The 8270-nt window shown below is 45.1% G+C and overlaps 1 long non-coding RNA gene across 1 annotated transcript; it reads right to left on the reverse strand.

Moving 5' to 3' along the window:
* Positions 1-121: 121 nt before the first annotated feature.
* LOC128408288 (uncharacterized) lies at positions 122-6316 on the reverse strand. Its single transcript, XR_008329022.1, has 4 exons — positions 6226-6316; positions 4425-4692; positions 2799-2892; positions 122-2083 (listed from the first exon to the last, which is right to left on the reverse strand). It is a non-coding gene; the product is annotated as an uncharacterized LOC128408288 (long non-coding RNA).
* Between the last annotated feature and the right edge of the window lie 1954 nt (positions 6317-8270).

Consider the following 8270-nt stretch of genomic DNA (forward strand, 5'->3'; position numbering starts at 1 on the left):
CAAAAATTGGACACATGTGAACTCTACAGTTAGATAATCAATATTGTTCATTAAAATCTCATTTTTCAGTTTTATCTACTGGGGTGTTGGAGAAAGGCAACATAAGACAGGAAACAGAATGTACTACTACAAAGCAGTTTATTGAGCAGCCTAGTTTACTTAAGTACTTCTTAAACATATGACACTTTGGAGCCTTAAGAGTTTAAACCATTACACCATTCTCTTTTCTACTCAGTTTGGATGGAATACTTTGTACCATAGAATTCTCTTAGCAAAAAAGCCAAGGATACATTCTGAAGGCTAAAAGGTAGCTCAAGGTTTCCCCACATTTTTTGGCTTACTCAGTGAACAAAACTTTTCTAGCCAGTCTTCCAAACCTTAAACCACAACCTAGTGGAGGAAGATTTAAAACTGAGCCAATATTATCCTGTTGTAATATTAAAGCCCTAAGAAAGGCAGCAGGTTGTATAGTTAACTCCTTGCGGGCAAAACCACTGCCCTAAAACTATGCAACCTACTACCTCTTCCTAGGAACCCACCACTTCTTCAGCAATCCTTCAAAAAAGAAAAGAAAAAGATTAGCTGTAGTGAAATACAAACTTTATATAACAAAAGGTAAGATGTTGTATCACAAATGTATGTGTTCAGTTACTATAGAAGGTGAACCACTTGCTACATAAGTACAAAGCCATTCACTGTTAGTCCTTTGTTATATCATTAATAGTATACACACTTAATATCCTCCCAATTAAACTTAAACAAAACACTTGTTTTTTTAATCCAACTCAGATCAAACCAAGTGGCACATATTTTCAAGATGCAGATACCTGAAACAATCAAATTAATGCTGAAAAATAGAGTTGCATTTAGTTACAGATCTTCTGTGCAAATCATTGCATTTATTTTCCATTAAGAGAGGTCCCACCAAGGTTGCTGGTAAACTCAGCAAAAACACTGCAGAATTTTTACTCCTCAAGGAAGGCAATAGATTGTATAGTTATCTCCTGAAGAGGGCAAAATAACTGCCCTACAACTATACAATCTACTACCTCAACCTGATAAGAGAAATAGATTTAGAAGGGTTCTATTTCCAGTTAATTTGTTCTGAGTCTACCTGCCCATGGACTGGATCCTGAGACTTGCAGATGGGGACATCTCCATCTCCTCTCACCTGTGCTTCACAAAAAGCCTTTCTGGAAAGATATCCTGAACAGTGTGGAATAGGGCACCAGTGGGCCAGCCCAAGACAATGTGCTGCCCTAGACAAAGGATGATACACTTCCATTCCATATAAAGATCCAGCTGGACTGGCAGGCACATCTTACTTCAGTACTGTTGCTGGAACCATTTCCTTTATTTCGCCCAGGGCAGCAGACTAGCTTGGGAGAATGAGGTGGGGGCTGCCTCCTGAGAAGGATGCCTCAACTTTGCCTATTAGCCCTGGCTCAGAGAAGGGAAAACAACATCATTGGGTAAAGGCACACTTTGCACAAGGTGCCTCTGGCTAATTCAGGTCTGCTCCCCACATTACAGTTCACACCTTTCAGAAGGCTCCCTGACTCTAAGGAGGAACAGATGGGGAGGAGATGATAGAAGTCCCTTTCCACAAGCTTCCTTCCATTCATGTTCCTCAGGATCCAACTCTGAGTCCACATTTCCTTGACAGGTGTGTCCAGTGAGCCATCATTACAGCCATCCCAGTTGTAATCGTATAGCCAGTAATAAAGCCATACAGATATCACTGATGATTGTCTGCCTCTTTAGGAAAGACAGTAGACTGTATAGTTATCTCCCAGTGGTGGGTATGACCCTAAAAACTATACAACCTACTACCTCATCCCACAGTGCAGGTATCTTCACTTAAGGTATGTTGATTATGTTCTTAAAAAGAACAAGTTTACCTGAATGCTTCTAATAGGTCAAGTCATTTAAATACTTTTTAACACACACACAACAAATAGCTGATGGATAAAAGAATGGTTAAACCGTAGACACTTCTCTGGATAGCAAGATTCAGTAGACTGTAAATGTTCAAGCAAAGGAACTACAATACAATATTCTTCTTCCTGTTCCCCACTCAAACCTGAAAGGAGGAAGAAAGGTTAATGAAAAACCCTCCAAAAAATATAAACTTCAACTATATGGTAAGTGTCATAATATTACACAAGTAGTGCAGGAAATCCTCCAGCTTATTCTAAAGGAAGATGCAGTTCAGAAATCAATAGTGCCTATACTCAAAGAATTTGACAAGTGAGTTTTGGAATGTAATTAAATGCAACACGTTTTTTTTTAAGTTTCCTATTTTTGGAACTCAAGAACATTCTTACTCCTTTACTGGAAGAAGCCAAAAATCTCTATGATGTAGTCAGCTTTTGAATATAAAAAAAAATATCTGATTGCTATATGAAGCTCTTCATGACATACCAAGGAAGGCTTCTGAGGAAACCGGTTTCTGTTCAATGTAGTCAGGGATAAGCTATTAGGAAATATCATCCCACATTTTTCTAATGGCTAAATCATACCAGCACAAAAAGAAGGTATAATTTGGTTTAATTTCTCTTTACTGCTGAAAATAGAATGACGTTGCCATCTTATTTGTGGGGGGTTTATTAGTTATAATGGCTTGAATCCAGAGTTCCCATTAGTGGAACTCTATCCACAGGATACACCCACTGGAAGATGAGGGGGCAAGATGATTTTTTACTAATCCTTCTCCTCTCCGAAATTCTGGTTTTCAGAGAGCTTCTGGAACAGTAGAAGAGGTGGTGCAAGGTTACAAAGACTCAACAAAAAATTACCTCCTCTTTCTTCTTTGGGAGCCTTCTCTGGATATTCATCCCTTGCACTAATGTAAGGAGTTCTCCCATTCACAGAAGAAACAGAGGCAACCCACTACCCTCAAAGCAAGGAAATATAACATACATTTTAAAATAAAATTTCTAGAGCATTATATCACAGCAATATCTAAATCTCTAAAAGCCTACTCCATATAAGTAGTACTCGGAACAAAAATAATTGGAAGCATTTATCATATGCAGTTAAATTGACTTTTAAAATGATTATTTTACAGTATGATTCAATCACATCTCCTTACTGAACAACTGCTTTTTAAATTAAAACAGCTACAATTTCTTGTGCATTTTCTTAAATTGTTCTCATTAGACATGCACAGAAATTGAAGCACTGGGCCTTGATGATGACTCAAATAATAGTACCTAAAATATTTTAAAGCAATTCTGTATTATTGTGTGGATAGCAACAAAATTTTTCACATCTCCCTCTGCAGGTGGAGAGGGAGGCCCATTCCCAGAATAAAAGTCCCATCTTAGCTGTTATGAAGAGGACTATCAGTATTAGGCCTCCACTGTGAGTACTCTAAAGGCAGAGAGGAAAATGGGGGAGTGTTCGCAGGGCAGATGAGACCTAAAAAAGCCTCCTGCCATCCCCACATGCCCTGGGAAGAAGATGGGGGAAGTATACCAATGGAGACACACCCAAAACAGGTTTACTGGCAGTAGCAGTGGAATAATCTAAAGTGGCTGTGAAACACTGACCATTTGGAGTTCCCACAGTACCCTAATGTGTTACTCCAAGAAATTTAACAGCAGTAAGAACCAGGCTGGGAGAAACAGTAGATGCAGCACTGGCGTCATAATCTATGAGTTCTCAGGCAGATGCCCAAAGTCTAGACTAAACCCAACTCACATTAATTAATTCATGTTAAAATCAAAAGTAACCATTTGGCCCTAGTTTGCCTTGCAAAGTTTTACCCTGCTTTGCACTAGTTTATTATTTCTTGAAACACACATAATTTAATGACCCAACTACTACTGTGAAAGCTGCTATACAAACTTTATTCTCCAGTCTTCTGTTTAGCTTCTTGTCAGTTCCAACCCTGCTTAGTCAGAGATGGAATTGTCTCAAGCACCCTATATTCAGTTTTGCAAGTTCTAAAACTGAATGAACGTCTCCAGCATCAAAGCCAATTTTATTATGTTTACATAGATCAGCACTTGCATCTTAGGAAAATACAAATTTTACTGCAGTGTAGCACTACAGCAGCCTTCCCCAGCCCAGTGTCCTTCAAGATTTTTTGGACTCTCAATGAACATTGCCCCCAAACAGCACACTCATTAGTCAGGGACAATGAGTTATAGCTGTTACAGTTGGAACACATGGAGAACATCAGGTTGGTGGAGGACTGTACTACAAAACGCATCAAGTATATAAAAGATATATCACTAGCTCCTCTATACTGTTTATCAATGCCATTCATAAACTCAATTTTATCTGACCTAACGTTAAGCACAGATTACACTTTCAACTGATTAATGTCCATCAATGAAATGTAGTTTGGTAATAACAATTTTATCAACTAAATATATATCAAATTCTAAAGAAATAAATTGCTTCTAACAATCTACAGTATGTTTATTCAAGTATCCCAGAAGGCAGTTGTTTCCTGAAGTCTATCATCTCTGAGCTTCCTTCCCTTCTTCTGAAACTTTGTGCTTTCTGTCTTCCCATTTTCCCACACACAAGACAGCTGGAGAAGTTCAGCAAACTGCTTAACAAACCAACTACCCCCAAGGATTTACAAACCCCATAAAACTGTTTCCAAGTACTTTCCTTTATCATCTTCAATGCCAAGTCCAGTCACCACATCTGAGGCTAATGTTTCTCCTTCCTCAACTGTAAAGAAGCAGATATTATTACAGACTGTCAATCTACATGATCATATTTTCCTACCAATGCAATTTATGTTTTGCCAGAGAAAGCGAATGAGTCGCTTTGCAACCTTTCTACCTACCCACAAATGGGATATGGGAAACAAGGAATGCAGCCCAGCAGCAGAATTGCAAGGGTCAAAACACATATCAGGAAGAGGTCTGAAGCTTTGGAACATGTAGCTCTAACAACTGCCATAAGCCACTATCTAAAATTGGGAATTTGAGGATTAAGCTGTGCCAGAGGTGCCACCTTCCAAAACCGTCCTACCCTTTCTCCCTCCTAACCACCAGCAACTCGGTGGTAAAACAAAGAGAGTCAGCGGCCACAGCATGGGAAAGCCACTCACCTTCCCCGATTTCCAAAGTTAACATACATACCGGTACATACACACACATACAAAGTTAATGCAGCCTTCCAGCCCCCAAGGACATGCAGGAGACCACCCCGCAGTCCCGCCCTACTCTGCTGCCAGTCTCAGAACGGGCATTTGATGCCGAAGGAAGAGCTATTGAGGTGCTAGGACGGCGGTTTACTCGGAGGTAAGCCGGCGGGCGCACGATCCTTGCCCTCAGCCTGCGATGCCAGGCACAAGGGAGGGAGGAGAACGCGCGGGAAGAAGAGGCGGCGCGCCTCGTGGTAAGGGAGCCGCTTGCCAAGAAACAGCCCACCTCCTGCTCCTCCCCTGCCTCCCTCCCTCCCGTCCACCGTAGAATGCCCCGGGGGGGGGGCGCCCGCCTCGCAGGCCTTTCTTCGCCTAGGGGCTCTCGGGGCCCAACGTTCCAGCCAATGGGAGGGAGGGAGGGAACGTTGAAGCGGCGAGGGGGGGGGCGCGCAGGAGGATGAGCGCGAGAAGGAAGCAGCGACGGTTTTCGGCCGGCAGTAGGCGGGAAAAAGGGGTGCCGAGAGGGAGAGAGACGGGGCGGGGCTTTCCCCCATCTTACTCGGGAGTCCCCGCCGCAGCATCACCTCGCGCCCCACCCACTTTCTCTCTTCCCTTCCATCCCGCCCTCACACAAGCCAAGGTCTCTCTCTCTCTCTTGCCCACCGCGAACTTGCTACGGGAAGTGACGCGACACGTACAAGCCAAGCGCCCTCGGCCAACAGCAACCGAGGGTGACCGCCGAGCAGCCAATCGGCGGTCGCTTAGTGGGCGGGGTTTCCCGGAGCCTCAGGTTTGTCAGGGAAGGCGCGGCGGCAATGGGAGGGGTGGAGGGGGAGAGAGAATGGAAGAGAGCGGGGAAGCGGGCTAGAGAAGCTGACGGGGAAGGAGGAGGCGGAGAGGATCTGTGACTGGAACGCGGAGGGGGAGAGCGGAGGTTCTGTCCCACTCCTCCGCAGCGGGGAGCTCGGGGGTAACCTGAGGGGCTCTTCCCTCTCCCGCGCGCACGAGAACAGCGCCGGCTCCCTCAGTGGAAAGACCGCTGCTGCTTCTTCCCTCAGCGCTCCCTCCCTTATTCCCCCATCTCTCTCTCTCACACACACACACACCGGTACCTGCAAAAGGATGACCCAGCGCCACCCAAGACCCGGATGGAAGAACCGCCGTCGATGGTGCTGCTCCTGCAGCAGCGCTACCGCCTTTCCCCGCAGTGGATCACGGGAAAAAAAGACTGATGACGCCGCCCCCCCCACCTCGGAAGAATGGAAGAACTCCGCCCCCGCGGCGTGTGCCGAGTTAAGGGAAGGAGCGTGACCCGTCCGTCTCCCACGCTTGCCCGCTGTCATTGGAGCACGCAGCCCGTGTCCCCGCCCTAGTGCAAGATCGTGTCTTCTGATTGGAGGAGTGCGGGCTCCTGTGTCAGCCTACCCTACCTGCTTGATGCTCAAATTCCTTGGCCCCTGCTCCGCCCTCTCCTAATGGGAGAGCGCCCTCGGCTTTGCCCGCTCGGAGGGAACGAGGACTGGCCGGCGAGTCACGTACTGCCTTCTCGCCCGTCCTCTCTGCGTCCTTCCTCGGAGCTAAAACCCGCCCACCTTCCTCTCAAGTCTGCAGGCGCCAGAATTGATAGCTGCCGCGGCTTTGGTCTCACTCTGACAAAGGCTGCTGGCAGCCGGCTGTGCTGAGGAGGAGTTAGAAGCAGCCGAGGAGTCTCGTGGAGACTTGACCAGGGCATCGTTAATAGACACGACCCTATGCATGTTTCCTCAGAAGTGCAGTGAAGAGATGCAGCTTTAAATTTGTTAGCCTTTCGGGCAGTGCAAGATGCTTAGGCTGCCGTCAGTGAGGAATCTAAATGGTCAGAGGTGATGAGGGTTGCAGGCCAACAGCGTCTGGTTTTCCCATCTCTTCTGTTGTAACTTGCCTAAGGATAAACTCTCTTCCACTTGCCTAATCTGTAAGGCAGTGGCAAGGGGTGGGGAGGGTGCCAGCTCTGCCAGTGTATTGCAGGAGAATAATCAGAGATAAATGTATCATACGTGATACATTTTGAGGAGGATTTCTGTTGTGTCCATTCTTTGCACCTGGTATTTAAAAGATATACAGCACCACCTACAGTTTACCTAATACATGGCAAATTCGGAGATTGTAAAGACACTCTGCATATGCAGGGTGTACCACATTTATGGGCTCAATTCTCATGGTTAGTCTAAAAGTTGGTGCTCTTCCCATCCTCAAACTGCATGACTTTTGCGCTTTATATTTCATGCTTCCTGCAAGTGCTCTACTTCATGCAACAGTTAAGGGCAAAAGAAACCAACATTATTTCTTAGTTCCAAGCTCACTTCTCAGAATATGGGATTTTGACTGCAACCTTATGAAATACCAAGATTGCTGTAGCACATGTTGTGGGCAGGGAAGCAGAAGTTCACATGAGGGAACACAAACTATTGTGGTTGGGCTTCCTTGATTTACCTCCTTCCCCTTTTTTTGCAAAGTGCATTTCTCCACCCCATATATTAAATTCCGTTTTCCCTCTGCCTTACTTTAAGTTAATTAGTCGTTAAAGTGAAACCTTGTAGCCTGGCATTATTATCTGGTTATGGAGAGCTGAACTGCACCTGTCATTTCCACGTGAAGCTCAGTGTGCCCCATCAATCTTACCAGCAGTTCTGTGGCATTTTCTGTTATTGATTATGAGGTGTTGGCTCACTACTGCAGAATTGTTGAGAGAACAGAGTTCTGAGAATTGCAGAAAACAAGGATATAGAATCGGGAACAGAAAACATTGGATTGACAGCAGGATTTAGTTTAGGACTAGGACTGGATTTGAGCTCAGGCCAAGACATGGACCAGACAAGAAAAAGACATTAAAAAGGCCACTTATGTAAACACTGAGAACTTCAAGATGATTTACTATTCTCAGCATCTTTTAACATGTACTTAATAGCCTCAACCCTTGAGGATAGATGCAAGAATCAGCAGGCAAAACGAACTTCTCTGAAATAGCTCCTAGGGGTAGCATACACAGTGGCGTAGCGTGGGGGGTGCAGGGGGGCCGGGCGCAACATCTGGGGGTTAGGGTTAGGGGGCGCAAATCCATGGGTTAGGGGGCGCAAATTACTTGCCTTGCCCCGGGTGCTGACAACCCACGCTACGC

Source organism: Podarcis raffonei, chromosome 2 (assembly GCF_027172205.1).
Source record: "Podarcis raffonei isolate rPodRaf1 chromosome 2, rPodRaf1.pri, whole genome shotgun sequence".
Lineage (NCBI taxonomy): Eukaryota > Metazoa > Chordata > Lepidosauria > Squamata > Lacertidae > Podarcis > Podarcis raffonei.